Source organism: Chaetura pelagica, unplaced genomic scaffold, assembly GCF_000747805.2.
Source record: "Chaetura pelagica isolate M959 unplaced genomic scaffold, ChaPel_1.0 scaffold265, whole genome shotgun sequence".
In the NCBI taxonomy this organism is placed as follows: Eukaryota; Metazoa; Chordata; class Aves; order Apodiformes; family Apodidae; genus Chaetura; species Chaetura pelagica.
Window position 1 is genome coordinate 1,363,184 of NW_009953449.1, and position 20,853 is coordinate 1,384,036.

Genomic DNA, 20,853 nt, shown 5'->3' on the forward strand with positions numbered 1-20,853 from the left:
AATGTCAGGAATTAGCATTATGGCTTTGTCTAACTGTCTGGATTCAACAAGACCTAATGAATCTTTTCAGTCTTCCTGGTCAGGTGTTGAGAATGGACCCAGCTGCTCAGCACCTCCACTGCACCTTTCTTGTTTTACTAGGAAGGAAACCTAGGTAAGGCCAGAGAGTGCAGTGACAATGGTGGACTAAGATGGACAATTGTGGACTAAGATGGCAGACCCTTCAGAGGATAGAGGTCTCACCACACTGCTGTAGCTATGTGCTTCTATGTCTTTGTATAGCTACATGATAAGTAGGTAGGTTATAACTGTGGCTTAAGTGTTCAAATAGTTTTTGGTGGGCTAAGATGGAAGTAGAATTATAGGTCAAAAGGGATGGAAAACAAATGAAAGAAATCCGAGCTGGATTTATCAGAAACTAAAAATCAGAAAGGAGGGAGAAAAAGAAAAAAAAAATAGAATAAGAAGCTGACAAACCAGAAATGGACTAGAACAAAAATTCCAGAGATCAGAATGTCAAAAGAAGTGTAATGTTTTAGGAACAGAACAGGGATAGTGGTAGACCTGCTGAAGACCCTAAAATATCAGAAGTACCAAAATAATTCCTACTTTGGGGGGTCCTAGTAGTTTCTTGTGGATTATTAATTAGACCTGTCTAGTTCTAAATCTACATGTCTTGCTCCCAAATTTCTTATTGACATTAATCTTCCATTCTGAATTGGAATAAACATCCCAAATTTTAAGTTTCTGTGGAAAACTAGTCTTCAATATTTTTTTTCCTCTTGATTTATATGCTCCAGGTCAATGTTTACATTATTAATTTTTGCAGTGCCACAGGATGTAGCAAAGCAGTCTACAATGCTACAAAAACCTGACCTCCCCCTCCAAGCCCTAACCAATTTAAATCAAAACCCAAAATTCTTCCCTTAAAAATTCTCTATTTTCCCTATTCAAACAAATTCTCAAATAAATTGCCATTTTTTTTTCTACAAAATATTATTTTTAACTCAGCAGCAGTGGAAAAATGATTCACCAGGAGCTGATCAGCTTTGTTATTGATTCAATCAAGGAAAGAGCACAGAGTAAAAACTCAGAGACTGATTTACTGCTGCTTTTTGCTACTGGGCATTCATTTACATTTATGGACAGAAAGCATAAAATACTCATACATACACAAAACCAGGCATGTAGAGTTCAGAATGACTGCAGTTTATATCCATACAGTACAAGTGTAAATAGCTACATAAAAAGCAAGGCAATAGGGAAGCAGGTACAATATTTGTGTTACCCATGAAAATGTAGAATTCATATAATTTGGGTTTAATTGTCCATGCACTATATCTGGTATTCATCTGTTTTGAGAACTTTCACCTTAATTGCTAAAGAGACATTATCTCTCAGCAACAATAAAGACCATTTTCTTTGTATGTTGTTAATAAGAAATAAAATGGGGAAAAACGCAACCACAAAAAAACCCCAAGGTGTTCCCCTTGGGAATAAAACCCCCCAGCACCTGTAAAACTCTCTGTGATTGGGGATGGTGATGTGTTGATATGTGAAAAGGGTAAAGAATTTCCTCTAACAACAGAGAATGAGCAAGCTCTGAATTTGAATGCTCATGCATCTGAGCAAAAAGATCACACACAGTTCTCTGGATAAAAACAAAAGAAGTAATTAATTGCAAATTGCATGGTGATAGCAATTCCTGTTGAGAGCTCGGCTGAATTTTCTCATGCTTAGTAGCTCTCCATCCCACAGTGCCCTCTTCTGAGATATAGGAAAGTCTGAAAATGATGGGAAGAGATGCAAGCTCTCAAAGCCTTTCTGGTCCAGCACTTCTCAGTGCTCTCCTGCTGCTTAGGGTGGGCTGCTTTGAACCCGGAAGTGCAGACATAGTAATTGTTTTAAAAGACACCTTTATGGAACCTCTGTTTTGCTTTCTTTCTCTTTGTTAGCCTCTCATGTCCTTTATTGTATACATGAAGAGACTGAAAACTTGCTAAATTATTTCATACACAGTTTAAAAACATCCACAACTCTATATTGATCCTGGAAGAAGTAAAATGATTTAGGTTTGAGGAAAGATCTGAAGAAAGCAGCTGTTAATGTGCTAAGGGTGGTGTTCATGCAAACTACATTCTGTTAACATCAGTGCCATTTCTGGGTCTAGCCTATCTCCAAGAATAAATAATGCATGGCACTGGTTTGAGGCAATGCTGCTTGATGGGGGCTGACTATACACAACTGTGGAAGCTAGAGCTCAAACTCACTGCTCCTCTGAAGTCACCCTTGCTCTCATATGAATCTGATGAGAATGTGGTATCTTCCTATCTAGATCTGCCTTCATCCTGACCTGTGCGCATTTCTGCCTGCCTGTTCCCTGTTTGCCTGTTGTCCCTTCTGGTTGTGTAGCCCAGGTCAATCTTTTATTGATCCCTCCTCTTTCTTACGTGCTTACCCTTTCCCTGGCCAAATTCCTGTTGTTGCCTACTAATATCCCTACTAGCCATACTATTTTTTCTCGTTCCTTTAGTTTCTAATTGGACCTCCTGTCTGTCCTTACCTATACTTGGATAAACTCAAGAGTAGGATAAAGATATGCTTTTGTACTGAGAGGGGATCCTGGTTGCTTTGTTTTTCTGAGCAGTGTAGGTTCTCCAGCCTTTGGCTGTGACAATCAATGTGAAGTGGACAGTATCAAGGACTCTTATGCAGTAGAGTAACAACTGGCTGGCTGGCATGAGAAGTGGGGATTTCAACTGAGGCTCCAGTGGACAGCATGATAAGTCCTGCAGATCTGTTAGATGGGGAGTTTAGGTAGTTACAGAATTTTAGATGCATATATTAGGGTGTCTTCTGAATTTGGTTGTTAAATGTGAGATACTTTTGAAGCCTTGCAGTTTGAGATGTATGTTGGCTGCCTAAGTCACTTTGAATTTGTAGATAGTTTTGCACTTCGTCTTCTGCTCAGAAAGTTGTATTTCAAGCTCCAAGGCTTCTCACATCAATCATATTTAAATATAAATACATTTATTTTCTAATAAAAGCAGTACACCAGCATTGGGCATCTAGTAAAATATATCTCCATTCTACAGAAGTCTAAGGGGTGCAGTCCATTGACACTGATAATCTCAATAGCCATTAGCTGATATTTGCTATACAGTAATTTTCATGTCCTTGTTATATTAGTCCTGGTGTTCACCTGTTAAATGAGTTGGTTTAGCCTTTAGTTTAACAGTATTTCTTGTTGTTTTCCCACATCTCATGTATATATTCAGGCTAGTTTACAAATTTATGTAAATTCTATTGTTTAAAGAGAAAAAAAATATGTCAAAATACAGTCAGATATCTTCCATTATGTTTTTTGTTGCTCTACTGTGTTTCTGTCTCTATATTTTATTATTAAGAAGGTCTGCTTTTACTTTTATGATGTGAAGTCTGTCAAAACAATGCATTAAATAATTCTAAATCATTATTATCCAATACTACATCAGTTGCTTTCGTTTTTTTTTCTGCCTTTTTTTCCTTTTTTTTTTCCTTTCTTTTTTTTTTCCTTCTTTTTTCTTCTTTTTTCTTTCCATTCCTTACATGGTCTGGGATCGAAACTTGCTATTTGCTGAATATTATACAGTTGTGGCTGAAATATTCTTTTGTCCTCCTATTCAGAAGCCTCCAAACTGTTGTGTCCATGACTCAAAGAAGGTTCTTGCCTGTGACCCTTCCAAGAGGCTGAATGACATAGTAATGATTTTTCAACAGATCAGTTTCCTTTAGTCAGTAGCAAGATGTTAGCACTCAGGAGGTATGAACATCAAGTGACATCAAGCGACAAGAATTATGCAATTATTTTAGAAAGCATGCTGTTGAAGACCTCAATATTCTATGGCCTGCATGAAGATTTTTTGGGGGGGAGGTAAATGCCATCAGATGTTGCCTGCAGCCATTTTTCTCCTGGAAAATCTCTAAGAGGCTGCTTAAAGCCTGAGAATAATGTAATTCTGCCATTTGAAATTCCAGTGCTTTGGGTGTACAGGTGTGTAAACATGTATGTGTGTATATGGGTTTGATATATTTCAAATTCTGTTCTTAAAACTTTCTCCTCAGTGTGATTTCTAAATGTTTTGCAACTATGATCACATAATTCTGAAGTGCGATGGAGCAGCAGAGACATTACAGTGGATTTGCCACAGAATTCAACTAACAGTCTTGTTGAACATCATCAGAGGACCTAGGACCCAATAGCAGGAGATGTTCTGCATAAATTGTGCTGAATTGTGACTGGGACACAAAAAATACTTCCTTAAGCTCTTACAGCAGTAAAGCTTATCAACTTTTCTACAGTGATTTTGGTGCAGATACCTGGTATTTCTCATCTGTTACTCAGTGGTCAGAGGCAGACAGACTTCCCTTTGGATGTCTTGAGGAAAACACTAGATTCATAAACTTACAAGATGCTTTCCCTCTTGTTCTGAAAGTTTCCTATATGTTTCTGATGAGGCACCTATGCATGCTTTGAAGAGCCCAATTATGGACTACAAGGTTCCTTCTCAGTCAGACGTGGGTAGATAGTCCTTTGGAGAAGTTACTTATAGCTGTAACTACAACTGACAATAAGGGTACCCTCTTTTTGTACAATAACATCTGGTAAAATCTCTTTTTGGATCTGGCTAGTGTCTCAGCACATATTTCAGGGACATGCCCTAGCCAGCGTGCTCCTCACTGGCTTGCAAAGAGCATTCTCTATACCTTCTGTTAACACCATGTTGCTGTGCACTTAAAGGAACAAATAACATGGGGCCTGAAGGAAAATAATGTTAAGACACTTAGCTGGGCATAAGGAAAGTCTTTGGTTCTGATGTCTCCTAGAGCTCTTATGGATGCTGCTCTACCATGAAATGCCATAAAGAGGAAGCACATTTCAGAGAATGGGTTTTGTATCCTCTTATGCCCGTCACAGGTTAGAGTCAAACTCCATTTGATCTGCTCACCTTCTGACTGATAGCTCTTACATTCCTAGGTCCAGCTTTCATAGAGGCTGGACACAGATGACTATTTTGGATACCCTTCTAAGAGGGTAGATACAGCATCAGACCTTTGTAACCTGAGGAAAGGCCTAAAGAACATGCAGCATTCTTCTTGGCTGAGTTGTGCAAAGGTGTGTTGAGTAGGTATGGGGGAGCCATCTGCCTCTGTCCTGCAGTACTTCTCCATGGATTGCCTCTCCTCTTTGGAGGGCTAGATTCCAAGCAGGTATCCAGTACTTCTCTGTGGTTCCTTGTGCTGGAGGAGATAGGCAGACATTTGACATTGATATCTGACACTGACATCTGACAGACTTGCCTCTGGAAATCTAATGGGAATTTATTCAGTGGAGTAAGAAAATTAGCTGCTTATTTGTAGAAGGCTGAATTGTTTTCTTCTCCCTCTTTTCACTCAGATTAGGTAGTACATTTTGATGCATTTGCAGCCAAAATAAAATGAGGTGGGCTGGCATCAGCACAACACTGCTTGCAGTGCTGTAGTCAGAAACACAGAGGAGAAATTTCTAAGTCCTTTTCTTCTGAAACCACATAACTAATATAATCTATTGGTATTACTAAAGAATCTAAATGAACAAAAAGTTATGTAAGCTTTTAAAATTTTACAGGTTGTTCTGCGATGCCATTAATTCCTGTCAACTTCCTAGGCAACACCTACTTACCTGGCAACATGATATAGCTGCAAAGTAATGGGAAAGCAAAAAAAACAGGAGGGCAATGCAGATCTTTCTTCTGAAGAAAACTATTTTTCAGGAAACACATTTGGTATTTTTTATGGTAGACACAGAACAGGATTTCCATCATACAAAAAGAAAAATATATTTTAATATTTATTTTTCATTCTATTTCTGAAACTTGGGGTATTTTTAATGAAAAAACATAGAAGACCTCCAAGGACTTGAAAGATGCCTTGGCCTGTTAAGTACTGAGGATGAAGCAGTATGAGAGATGTTTAATCAAAGGAGAAAAATCTATCTACAAAAAAAAATAGGCATCTCAGTTGCCAACTTGATTTGCATTTGCAAATTACATGAGATCTTCAGATCTTTACATTTGCACTGGTCCCAGAAAGCTCTGTCTTTTCTAAAGGGCCATGCAGTTTTATGTATTTCCACTAATGTTGTAGAACTGTCTTTTCTTATTGGAAACTTCCATGTGTAAGATGAGGAATTTGACCTTACCTCACAGGAAATTGCCTTCTGAAATGCAGAATCTGTCAGGAAGCTCAGCCAGTTAATATTCTTGGGCATAATTCATGAAGATTGAAGAGAGAGGTTTTCAAAAAGCAACTCTAATGTTATGAATAATTATCTCTTTGAACTTAACGGAGACTGGAAATTCACCGTTAAGCTGCCTGAGATGCTTCTTGGTAGTCACTGCTATACAGCTGTAGAAATTGGGCTGGTACCCAGATAAGGAATGGAAATTTCTTTCTGATTTCTGAAGGTACTATGTAATTCATTCTTTCTGAAAGTCCTTACACCTGGAAATTCTTGTTCAAAGAACATTTTTTTTTTCCTGCTAATTTCCTTAACTGTTCAGAATTGTGCAGAAGCTTTAGAAGTTAAGTTTGCAAAATATTAACCCATAAAGCTACCTCAAAACTCCTGCAGTCTTCTTCCTCCTGGAAAAACAGAGGCTGGTGGCTTTTTGAATTTCATAAATGCTGTGTTTTTAGAGTGCATGGCCTTACATATGTAAAAGTTACCACTAGTTTTATGGCATTTCTTGAGCAATAATATCAGTGTTTGTATCTCTTTTCTCATCAGCTGAACACTGATACCAAGCTAATGATAAATTTACTGTTGATGGGTCTCAGTGGGATGAGAATGTCATGCCCAGCCATGGTAAATAGAAAGTCTCCTGAAAGCCCAGTGAGGAGGAGCTGGGAAATATGAGGGATACAGACAAAACCAAGCTAAGTACCTGTGGCTGTTACAAATAACAGTTTCTGGACAGAGTTTATACCACCACTGGAACAATTTCAAATTTTCTGCAAATTGGAAGAGATACAGGAAAAGTATGAACAGGGCCCTGTAGGTATAACAGGCCAAAAGGCTGTATAGATAGACCCCTCTGAGTTAGGCACATTGTGCATGTGATTGTAGAAGCCACAACTCAGCAACGCACCTGGCTCCTCCCACATTTCTGTTCCTGTCAAATGAGCTGATGAAATGTCAGTTTTGGAATTGTTTTCTGTGAATATTGTGAGATTTCACATGATCGTATAATCATATATTAGAGATAAGCAAATCATGGCTTAGCATCCTCACATGAGATTGACACCTGCCCTCCACATCCTTCAATACATCAGTACTAGTTAAGTATGCCAGACTAAAGCTTTGGCTTGTGCCAGAGTAGAACTAGTGTACTGGAATAAAACTGGCCAGGATCTTCAGAAACCAGGGATATATACAGTTTTTCAAATCCCTTTCTGTAGAGATTTAGTTGACTTAATAAGCACAACTGGACTTGCAGCTATAAAGAAATGATGCATTGTTGATAAGCTGCTATTCTTGCCCTTTCCAATACCCTGTGTCACAGGCAAAGTGCTACTCCTTTTCAGCAGCAATGTCTGTGTTTCTGCAGTGACACCTGTGTGCCAGAAAGCAGATCTTGACCTTTCTGTTCTTGAAAAATGAATTTTACTGTGCTTACTTCAAGGGTCTGGCCATGAGTGTTAGCCCAGCAAGAGCAGAATGAACCTGAAAACTGTTGTAATTTAGAAGGAAAGTAAAAGATAATGTGTTTATTTGAAAGCAAGTATGTGTGGACACCTACGTGGACATATCTCTCTCTATTCAGGTGAGGATACACTTTCCTGCCACGTGGTAATTGCAGAAAATATCATGAAGGCACAATATTTTGAAGTCACATAGGTTTTAGGCATTGCATCTTACAATGAGAATTTTGCACCATAGGTATTATAAAAATACTGCTCTGGCTTTCCTGTCACTCTGAGATAACTGCTAGTAAATCTGGTGACCTTTCAGAGAAAAGACAACCTTCTGTAACTAAAGTAAGGATGAAAAACAATGCTGTACTATATTGGTCACATTGCTAAGGCAAAGAGGAAGCAAAAGGTGGAAAGCTATGTCCAGGTCAGAATATTGACTTAGAAAGAAATGAAGGTATAACCCAAAGGGTGGAGGTACAGCTTTCTTTCCCCATCTCTCCACCTTTAAAAGTATTGTTTTGTTTCTAGGTGTTATACAGAGCTTATCTGAGGCTGTAACCTGACACAGGTAAGAACAAATCTACCCCTGTGAAGAATCAATTTTTCTTTGCTGGAGCAGTTGTGTTGACGACCCTGTCAGATGCTCACACATCAGGAACTGTGAGGGGACTGAGAAGTTTTTCCAAGACTGCAAGAAGACAGTTGAAGAAAAAGAGCTTTGGACACGTGTCTCAAAAGGCATGTAATAAAGAAAAGGGAAGGAGAAATGGACTTCTTCCAAAATCTAAAAATAATTTGCATCAGTTTTTCTGGGTTGAGTGTATGTTGATACGTTTGCTTCTATCTCGCATATAAGAACATTCTCAAAAGGTGTTTAAAGAGAATTTATCAACAGGCTTTAAGCAAATTAGTTTGCAATCCACATTCAGGAATACTGTAGGAGATCTGGGGCATTCCCTGATGGTGTACTCTGTGGAGCTTTTGTCCTGGGCTAGGTATATGGGAGAAGGACTCCCAGAGAAGTAAAAGGGTTTAAGAGCAGGTGCACCAAAGGAAGTATTGAGAGGCTGTATGAGTGATCACAGTAATATTTCAGAGGAAAGGAGTAAGAAAATAAAAAAGAACAGAATAGAGTTGGAGAGGGATTCAGGTGAGTTCGCTAGCTTTGGCAAAATGATCTCAGATGCAGGAATAGCTTTATTCCCTGGACATACCCCTTTTCTCTATCATGACTTATAAAATGAAAGTGGATTTTTTTTTGCAAAAATTATTTTTAGAATTTGAAATAAAAATAATGGTTCTAGCTTGGAAAGAAAATGAAAAGCAGCATGCCATTGTCAAGGTTATCAAATGTGAGATGTGACACGGATTCTCCAAGTTGAGGGAAATGCCATGAAATATTTATTTTTTACTAGCTCAAAAGCACACTAGCCTCTGTGCAGACCAAAGGAAGAATGGGATGTTTGTGGCACATCCCTGCAGGGAGCAACAGAAATGGCTGAAGACTCCCCATGGACTTTCTAATATCACATGCAGTACACTGTGAGAACAGTCTTTCCAGAGACACTGTCTTTTACATGGAGACGTGATGAGTACCTTCCTCAGTACGTGTGGCAGTCTCAACAACAGTCCTGATGTATTAGAAGACTTGAAAAGAGCAAATGGAAAAAGCAAGAGGAAGAGTTGTTACCTGACACATAGGGAAACCTCTAACGATCTTGCACAGATTGCTGTGCTACCTACCCCTGTGTTACAGATTCTTGACCCATCAAGCTACCTCTGAGGACATGAAATGCTTACCAGGACATACAGTTGATGTGACCGCCAGATGTATTGGGTGATTGATGGCTGCTCAAGCCCTTTTTTGTAAATTGGCCTCGTATCCTGGATGGCAGAAGGAACAAGTTTTACCGTTGCTGTGTTTTTTTTTTTTACAGCATTCCTTGTCAGCAGTCAGACCTCTGCAGATTGCTTTCTAATCCTACTGAACAGCATGTCAAATATATTGTTATTTTATGAGCATCTCGCTTTCCCCTCCACCCTCCAAATTCCAAAAGTTTCTGGGGAGTGTGAGGCTCATGAGCAGAGTGTTAATATACCCCATAAATTGTGTTGATGGCAGTATAGCGCTTGAGAATGCCCAAGAGAGAAGGTTTTAAAGCCCCTACCAAAATCCTTCACTCTACATCAGTCATGATACCTACCATAACTACTGTAGATTGATTTCATCCTGCAATTTATTGCTAGCTGCCATTCACTTGTACTTAATTTGTAGCAGGGCTCAGGGACTACATTTAGGAGGACAGCATGAACCTCAGTCAACTAATGCCCAACAGTTTCTTGTGGAATTTGGGCAAACTCTGCAGGCTGTATTTACAACTTGGGTGCACTGGTCACAAGCTGCACTGAGCCCTGGTTTCATCCTTCTCTGTTTCCCACTAGCTGAACCCATACTATTGAACATGGAAGGGTAGAGCATATTAGTACTATACACGAAAAAAACTGCCTTTTACATGCTCAGCTCTGGGAAACAGCCCCAAATCCTCTGAAAGTTGAGTGAGAGCATGATGGAAGTCACACTCTATGCTGCCTTGTTCTCATTAAGCATGAGACTCCAGAAAGCCTCCTAGAATGAGTTTGAGGGTTCATTGGATGGATCTAGTCTAACTGTCCTAATCTCATTCATGCAACTAATGTACGTGCCCCAGCTTTCTCTATCTGCCACAGGACAACTAAGCACTTAAGGATGAGATCCAGAAAAGGCAACAGAAAATGCAGAACTGTTGTTCTGTTTGATTAGGTGCAATGGATAAACGTAAAGCAGTTCTAGGGCAAGGGGCCAGACCCAGAGCTACCCCACAGCTGGGTGTGCAGAGTCAAACTCACTTTGACTCTTCATTCAATTTTTTTACCAACATTTTCTTTCAGTGGAAAGAAAAGATACAAATGAGACACAAATGGTTCTTGCCATGAAGGAAAAGAAAGAGCGCCACATTTCACAGTTTATGTGTAATGTCTTGAATATAAAGTGGGAATGACAGTAACTTCCTTAGCTCACAAAGGTATGAAACGAGATATAAAGGACTCTGAGATGCTCACAGACTAAAATAAGGGGAACCTTGAAAAAAAATCCCTTAGGAGCACAAGGTGTTATTCATGGCACTGAGGGCCTGGTGTGCTTGATACCACTTAGAGATGTAGGAAATGACACTTTGACCCCCAAGACCCCAGTTATTGTCCTCCTCTACTAGCTGTTAAGTGCAAGCCTGGTAGCCTGTTTGCATACTCTGTGATTGGTATCAATGTTTGTATTAGTATTCAAAAAACAACAAAGGCTGTGTTAAAAATAGCAGAGATGACAGAAAGAGGGCAATTACTTGGTTGTGTGAATAGAAAGGATAATATTAAGTTACTGAGTAATTAAGGTTACACCAAGGTGAAATAAAGATAGCAAACAAGGAAAGTAAGGAAAGGTTACTCATTCTGGACCCAAACTTGTCCTTACTACATTTAATGATGGGTTTACAATGACCTCTGTGAAAGTGAGTAGGAGTAGACTTGAGGTTAATGTAGAGACATATTCGTAAGGCAGATTAGTGAAATTTAATAATGTGTAGTAGGAAAAGAAATCACAGACAAATAAACGTAAGTGGGAACTTACGGAACTGAGCTCATCCTGGAACCGTTTTGATATGAGCTATTCTTTCTCATCATGCTGTGTGTTTATTTAGAGATGTAAAATGCTCAATTTTGTTCCACATTAGATTATTTATGGACTTTCTTCAGGGCAAATAATTTTCAAAAAGTCTGGACTTGGATGTGTTCTGCCACTAGTCAATGTCAAGCTGCAGGTTTGCTTAACAGCAGGGTACCAGTGCTGTTTTCATGCTTGACTGGGAAACATTTGTGGTTTAAATCCCATCTTGTTTGCAGCTATCAGAAAAAACTGTGTTCTTTTACTGAACAGGCATGGAAGTTATTGATTTTTCCTCTGTACTCATAGGAATGTTTGTTGGGGGGTTGGGATTGCCTGAAATGGTTCAAGAAAATCACTTGTGAGACAGAGAAGGAAACTAATTAAATCTTCAGAAGGAAAAGGACTTAAATGATGAAAGATGGAGGTAAATTACTCAGCCAACAAATAGGTGCCTTGGAAATTGAAGTACAAATTAGGTTATCTAATTTTTCACTACAAACCTAAGCAGGTCCATTAATATGATTTCCATCCTGTGATAATATTTCATAGCTCATCGGGAGCTTGCTGAGACATATTGACAGCAACTGGAAACAATGGTAATACAAAGCTTTTGATTCAAGGTAAGGTAGCATTAATTTTTCTAAAAAAAGGCCCTTAAATATGATGATGCTTTCATGTGTAAATACCTCCATGCTTCCAGTGAACATAGCACTGCGAGTCCCCAGCTGAACAGAGGATATGATGATAATTTAGACAATCAAGTCTGATCCCTTTATCTTCATGCGTGTTGTCTACATTGCCATGCATAGCTGCATTGAGAAACAGAAGAGCTTGTGATGTACATTGGCTGTGCATCAGGTAGGCTTCTTCTGGGACAGGAACCAGTGCTTTTGTCTCTACACTGGCACTCTCTGTGACACACTCTGTAGTACCAATATTACTCTATGCCCCTTCTCCCTGGGCCCTCTCTGAGCATCACTCTTGAGCTCTTGCTGTGGTTAGGAGCTGCAGATGGGAAGGTCAGCAGGAGGAGGAGAGGAGAGAATTTCTAGCTACTGTTCAGAAGCCTTTACCATCATTTTTTGGCAGGGTATCAGGTCAGATTTTCCAGATTTCTCAGCAATTCTCTTTCTGGCCACTATCAATGCATAATGCCACTCACTTAGAGTACGCGCTGCAATCAGCAGCAGTTTAATTTTCTTACACATACATTGGCTTCACTGTTTCAGCATGAATTCTGCAGTAAGAAAAATGCATATTACCCACAGCTGCTTGTAAGTTATCTCATTCCACCTGCCTGATATTGGGCACCATTTTTTTCTAATATACTGGATAAATTCCCCCCCTTTAAAGCATGATTTTGAATCTAGGAGTACATGGGAGAGCTGTTGTGAAATTGTGGGAGACTTCTGGCCATCAATGGCCAGAGCACTTTGCTACAACTCATTCTGTGCTTAGTGCAATGTGTATAGTAGCGGAGATATTAATACAAATGAACACGGTTCTAATTTAAAACCATCAGTTTTTCAGCAATAGCTACATGGCATGCACATCTGACAAAGAAGGAGGGAAACACTAATTTTTGTTTTGAAGAGTGACTTCAACCTCCAAATAATTTCAATATGGTTTCATGTCTGGTCTCCTTTCCCCTTCCTGATTTTTCTGTAAGTGATCAATCGATGAAATAATTCAGCAGCAATATCACAGAATCACAGAATCACCAAGGCTGGAGAAGACCTTTATGATCATCAAGTCCAGCCTACGACCAACACCACTACATCGACTAGACCATGGCACTAAGTGCCACATCCAGCCTTTCCTTGAACACATCCAGGGACGGTGCCTCCACCACTTCCCTGGGAAGTCAATTTCAATGTCTAATCACCCTCTCCGTGAGGGAGTACTTCCTAATATCCAACCTAAACCTGCCCTGGAGCAGCTTGAGGCCATGCCATATCAGTTGTTGTTTTACAATATCAGGTGGGGCAGTGTTCAACTAGGCAGTGACAGCATGGTTGAGCCTTTCTGTGACCTTTTCAAGCATACTGCTACATTTTACACCAAACGGAGCCGTTTGTAGGGCTCCCATGGTAGGTACAGTTAAGTGCAGCAAATCATATAAAAAACCAGTCTAGCTTTGTGACAACTTTGTGACAGCAAAATGTGTCAAATTTTTGTTTATTCCAGACAAAAAATGTACATTTGTTTGCTTCCAATAGTTGTTGACTTGTCAGATGACATTCTGAAGCTCAGAAATAGCAGACCAGACTGAGTCTGAAGACAAATAGTTCATGCACATTGTAGAAGCAGCCCTTCTATTCTTCCAACCAATCCCCCAGTGCTCCTCACCCTGCCACTCATTTGGACTGTACCCTGCAGAGGCTCAGCAAGGGAGCTGCAAAATAAGACTGAATCTTTACCAATGGTGCTCCTTCAAGCTGTGGAAATACAGCTTTTCTGCTTCTGACTTTAGTTCTATATGGACTGTGTATCATCCATTAAGGTGACATATAACGTGTAGCCATAGGATCTGGTTTACTGACCTCTATAACATATACCTGAACAGTGAAATTGCCCTAGTACATCACTAAAATAATGAGTTTTCCTGACCTATTGTATATTAATAATGGAATAAACTGTCCTTTCATGAGTGACTTGATATATTTTCTGCTTCATGTCAGTTGAAATCCTTCTTTCACATCACCAAAGAATAATCCTTTTGTTTCTACATCAGAATCATGCACATTTAACTCCTATTTTCTTGTTAACATGGTAGCTCTCACTTCAGTGAAGACTCTGAATCTCCACAATATCATCTCGGGATTGGACATCTTGAAGGGGTTCCTTCAGAGACATTAACAGCAGTGCCTCTTCTGCTCCTTCACATTGGATATAGCAGTCTATGTGGTCTGTGCAAGGGAACTAGATTTAGGTTGTAAAAGGTGATAAGAAGGGAATGAATAATGAAATACAGTAGTCTCAGATTTTACAAATCTTAAGAGATGAATTCTAGCAGAGAAGAAAGTAGCATATTTGTTAATGCCAGCTGTTAACTTGACATTCTGCTTCAGAGGAAAATTAAACCCCATTATTATCTGTATTCAATCTCTACCATAAAAATGATGATAAGATTAAAACCCGTGTTTCTGTCTCAAGGATCCCTCTGCTGTTTATGTGCCCACCTTAGGAACCACAGTGACAGATGCAGCTGACACAATCTCCAATTGCTTGAAATATGATTCCCTGACCAGTTTACGAATGTGATGCCCAGCTTGCTGAGTCCTGTGTGATGTAGGCATCTATTTCTTACTTGTTTAGAAACCTTCAGGAAAAACTTAATCCATATTTATGGTATTAGGATATAGTCCCAAATTGAACACTGAAGCTGTAATTCAGTTTCAGGGCCCTGCTGCTATTCATAAGCCATGAAACAAAGAAGCTCTTACAGTTGAATGACTATCTTATTCATTCAAACTCGGTGTAATTGACCTGTACCATGTAATATACTTTATGAAATGCTCCTTCGTTTGGTGCTAAATGCTTTAATACCATGAAATACTTTATGAAATGCTCCTTCGTTTGGTGCTGTAAAAAACATTACCTTACTTTGTGGTCACTGTTTATTCAGTTATTTAGATTCATTTCTCTCTCTTCATTATTGGTGCTAATTAAAAGGATCTGCTTAGGAAAAGGAAGAGGCCATTTTCCTCTCTTTAGCTACTTCTTCTAATTACTCTTTGCTTGTGATGAGAATTAGGCCTGTTCTCCCATGTGTAGTTCTGTCTTTTTTTAAATTTTATTTTTGTGAGAGGCTCTTTTGCTGCTCTGTTTCATGCCCAGTGTGGGGCCCAGGTGGAGGTTGAATACAAGATACAAAGTTCTTGAAATATTAAGGTGTTTGGCAGAATTGTTTATTTGGAACCAAACCTAGCCCGGGCAGAGTAGGTTAGCACTCAGCCAAGGCCAGGAACACAGTGGGATTGGGAAGGGTATTCCTCATTCAATGAACTAAGTATCTCATATCAACTCAATATCTCCACAACTTCATGTCTCATTGTCTGAATCCTGCAGACCAGGGCAACCTACACCTGCAGGTTCAGTGTAGTACCACTCTTGGGCCACAGTAGAGTGGCAAGATATGGACTACTTACCATTTGGAGCTGTGTTAGCTCTGGGTATGCATCTGGAAGGAAGCTGGCTCCAGTCACTGCACGTTCAGCTCCTGATGGAGAAGCAGCAGCAGCCAATGCTTAGGTAAAGTGATCACAGCACTAATGGTGATTAGGGAATATAGCACAAGGTTTCTTCATCATTATGGTAACTTTTTTTTTTTTTCCTGTGGCTAAGGAAAGTGAAAATGTCCTTCGGTTGGCTTAATTTTACAGACCATCCCTAAAATAACAATAATAAAAACCCAAATCCAATTAATTTAGGAGCTTCTCTCTCATTAATCCTATAGGATATAGGGTCAGGACACTCAGAGTTACTTAGGCTTTGAATCCTGGTGACTTGAATGGGAGGACCTACAGTGAAGCTACTTAAGGCAGATTTTAAGAAGACGTTTAGATGCCTCAATATACAGATAATGTCCTGTTGCTTTGTGCAACAAGACCTAATTGTTCATGGTGTGTGTATCTGAAAATCTACTGTTAAAAATCTGCTTTTAGGCCTTTTTGAAAATATTCCCTCAAGTGAATACCAATGGGCTGTATCTTGAGACTTTTAAATATAATGTGGACTTTAGCCTCTTTCTGTGAAGGTACTGGGTTTGGCTGTTGTCATGGGATGTGACGCAGCTTGTTTGGTTTTGTCTTCTTAAGGTGTGACTGCTGCTGCAGAGAGAACTGGATAACTAGTAATAGACTGAAAGTGCATTTGTTCATACTTGTGAATGATTATTCATAGAATATTTTTGCTTCATTGGCCAGCTCTGTCAAGTATCCACCCACCTACAATAAGCAGACTCAGAAACACCACAAAAATAAAGGCTTGAATACTTAACACAGGAAGGGCTTGATTGAGATCTTATTAAATAACATTGCATAAGTAACCCAGTAAGAATATCACAGGGTTGGATTTGATGCCAATGTGGAACACAAGAACTTAGAAAACCTCAGCAAGCTGGGTATGAAAATGACAAGAAATGTGAAAAATAAAATGTAATACACAGCACATATATGACTTAAATAGTCATTATTGTTAGTTTTGTGTCATTGCCATGTGATATCTGAAGGCATATATATTTGGGTAGATAAAACATTTGTCTGAGTGAGTCTTTCCATTAGGAGCAGCTCTGACATTCCGTTTTCAGCAATTCAATGGTGAAAATTATTATTTTCTTCCTACTTTTGGTAAAAAGAAAACTTTTGCCTCGTCTCCTACTTCAGAATCCTCTTGCTGCTGTGCCTTGTAAATACCAATCTTCATGTACTTCGCTGTACAGAAAAATTAACCTTCTAAAAGGGCACTTTTAAAAAGTGCAGAATAATTCCTTAGCACCATTGACACTTGTTGAACTGTCACTGGTTATACTGGGTGAGAAGAGCTGATAGCATCTGTACTTCATATCTATGAGAGCCTGATGATCAATTTATTTTCTTGTCAAATAATTTTGTGTGGTTGACTATTCTGATGAAATCAATTTAATTAACTACCAAGATTTGACAGAACACATTCAGGCAGTGTCATTCATTTCAAAAGAATAACAGTTTAAATCAAAGACAAGTTGCCAACCATTCTAATGAGACATCTCAACATTAGCAGGATTTCATGCTAATGATTGAAATGAGATATTTCAGGGTTTCTAACAAATTATTATTATAATCCAGATGCTGCATTAATACCAGGGTACTCTGTCACTATTTATTCACCAAATCATCGGTGTTTACAACAAACTCTTATGAGCTCCTGCATGCTTAAGTTGGTTGGGAAAAGAGGGAAAAAAATTATTCTCAGCTTGTCATTCAGGAGCTTGTACCACTCCGTTCCTGTGGGAAGGCAGGCAATATCCTTGTAGCATATCCCATACTTTGGGGGGTGCAGGTTCCCTGTGAACAAATAAGCAGTCATGTGTGCAGCTTACTAGAGTTTACATTGCTGTACTGTGCTGTCTCTCCATATTATTATAGTGGGAGGCTGGATATCAGCAGGATCTATTACAATACTGGATGATTAATGTACTTCTTGACTTTCCACAAGATTTTAAATCCAGGATGAAGGAGGGGGAGGCATAGTGCATGAGAGAAGTGCAGAAAGAGAGAGCATTATGCTTCAGCAGTGTTCATGAGAAAATAGTAGTAATTAGTTTCAGTAAAATCCCATAATAGTTTTTTTGCACTTTGCAGGAAACCAAGTGGCAGACAGATAAAACAAATTACTTTACTCAGAGCAATTAGTAAGCTATTACAAAGTTCTGCCTATGTTTCCCCATGACTGCAAAGATCATGCCCTATTTTTCCAAGAACTTTATGTTCCTGAAAATCTCATCCATTTTAAACCTATCACTGTGTGTACACACATCCACTACATCTCTCTGAGCACAGCCTGCATTGTAGCAGAGGGCCAGAGAGATAATGAGTTCTGTGACCATGCTGAAGGGAGGGGGAATTTGTAATAGTTGCTGCTTACCCATCTGAAATAAACCTCCAGCGCTACTGTTCTGTTCATAGCTCTCTGACAGGTGGTACAAGGAAAACATTTGGGTTTTATTGTCCTGCATTCAGGTACTGCACTAGTGGATTGAAGTGAAAATGCACACTGCATATTTAAGTATTCAGACTTTCATGGCTGATTCCTGAGACTGACTCCTTCAAAAAGGAAAGGTGATTTATTGGCATAAAACCAGAAAGATTAGAAACTAATCAGAAATTAGTTTTCAAACTTTTCTCTTTTGATTGAAACCACTTTTCAGATTTATGTTTTGAGAAGGCACTTTTCTTTATAAATTAAAGATTGGCTTAGTGTAAGAGTCATTCAGCCATTTAACAGAACAACAAAAAAAATACCCAAACATGTATGGTACAGAAAAATTACAGGTTTGAAAAAACTATATCGAAGAATTCCCGTAAATGCATGGCCAGTGTTGTCTTGTGGTTAAGCTGTAATGAAACTTGTGGAAAATATGAAGATCATCATGTTTAGAAATGGGAAGTTTGATGTATTTTTTTTAAGAGAAAGCCTTTTTTATTACATTGAGACCAGGGGAATTCTACTGGCATAAAATGTAGGAACAGTGTAGGAAGTAGCATTATACTCTGGCATGAGTTGGTCGAAGAGCATCAGCTCTCCTGATACATGCTCTCTGGCCATGATTTCGGTGAAGAATATGAGTTTCACACCATTTCTGCAAGACCTGAACTGCATTCCTATGCTATAGACCTCTAAGTGCTAATAATGAGAAACATTTTGCATCATAATTAGGCTTGGTAGTATTCAACATGTCTTGTTACTGAAAATTGATGGTTAAAATAAAAGTTAATTCTTGCTTATAATTTTTACAGTGTTTCAGTATCCTCTCCTCTCTCACTCCAGTGGTCACTCCTGTGGTCACTAAAGACCTCCCAATAAGGTCTTTAATTTTGAATTTGGCCACCCAGCTGTTTAGACCAGAAATCATAGCTTGTGAAGCTTGGGTGGAACCTAGTGTTTGCATCCCAAAGAATAAAATTTATTGATATGAGTTTGCATTTTTTCATAACTAATTGTATTGATATGATTACATCAGGTTGTCCCATAATTAAACTGTGTGTGCTAAATGAAACCCTGTACAATAATTCCTTTATTCCCTCTGCAAACCAGACTGCAGGAGACTTACTGGTTTCTTAATGCAGAGATCTCAATAATTGGGTCATTAATGTTCAGATTTCTGAGCAGCAGTCAGAAAAATAACTTAATTGTTTTAGTCATGATCTCTTCCCATCACTCACATCTTTCCACCAGTGATTAATGCTGGTGAGAAAAGAAAATAACATGCTGCAGATATCTTGAAACACAATAAGGTAGTGGAGGCAATGGGACGAACTTCAACAGCCACTAACAAAACTCACTCTGCTTGGTTGGAGGGTGGAGCCTATGGCTGGGCTTGGGAGTGCAGCTGATGACTTTGGTGAGTAGACTTCAAGAAGAAATAGATTTTCTTTGGAAGTTGTATTTGAAGACTTTGGAAATCTCTATATTAGCAAATTTAGTCTTTAACAGTCCAGTTTTGCTGTTATCCCCTTGGTGAGTCATTGATTCAATAATAGAAAATACGCTTAAAGGAAATGTGGGTGCTATAGTTATCACACTAATTTTTTAATGTTGTCTTCCAGTGAAGCAGAATTTATTATTGATTTTTATGGAGAAATGTTGTTACAGTAATATTAGGAATTAATTGTGCACTTATGAAGGAAAGAAGGGAGTAACATTAATGTAGATTACCATGTTAATGCTACTGTTTCGCGTAGAGTTGCTACTTAGTTCCCAAAATTACCATGAAACAATATATGTTATTTCACAGCAATACAGCCTTCTGTCACTATTATGTCAAACTTTAACATGACTGTTGTTTTATCTGCTCTGTTATAGACAAAGACTGAACTCATTTGTGGTCCTTGTGGATGTCTTGATGGGTTTAACAAAACGCTAAGGTTTTTTATTTGCCTTTACCGATGGCAAAGTAGTTCTACCTCAAAAGGGCAGAATTTGTGCTCTTAAGTCCTGGTGGTACAGGCTGGAGCAATTCACAAGGGGAACAGAAAATAAAGGCATCAGCAGAATACCCTATGCTAAACCAGGACTCTGTATCTGGAATCATCTGCATCCTAGTTTTCTTTGAGATGTAAAATATTCTGTCCTTGACTTTGGTGTAAAATGCAAACACTATTAAAACCATTCAGAGAAGCAAGGTTCTTTACAACCTATACACATAAAAACTGTGCTTTGGGTTTGTATGTGGGTGTTGCTGGAATAATTATGTTAGGCTGTCGCGAGCCGGTACCAGAGGGCTACCGGCTGGCAGGATGTTTTTGCAACTTCCCCCCCCAATGTGGAGAGGTTTGTTAAAAAGCCCGAGCGCCCACCTCTCTCAGAGGAACGGCTGCTGAGGGTTCGTTTCTAAGAGGGTAGATTAAAGTACCCTCCCACCACACTCACAAATTATTACTGAGACCAATGTTTAGTTTGCAATTAATCAATTTATTAAGGGACAATACAAACTAAGGGATCAAGGTTCAGGAGAGGTTAACTAGGTATGTATATTGGAAAAGGGATTCAAAGGCAGTAAGGTTTTATGAAGGCACACTCCGAAGGAGAGGTGTAAATCAATGAAGTGAAAGGGTAGGAGTTGAGCCTAGTAAGAAAGTTAAAGTGTGTGTGTGTGGTGTGTGTGTATTTACCCTCCTTCCTTGCGTAGCGCAGTTCTCGAAATGTGCTGGCAGGCTGGGCTGGAGATCTGCAGGGGG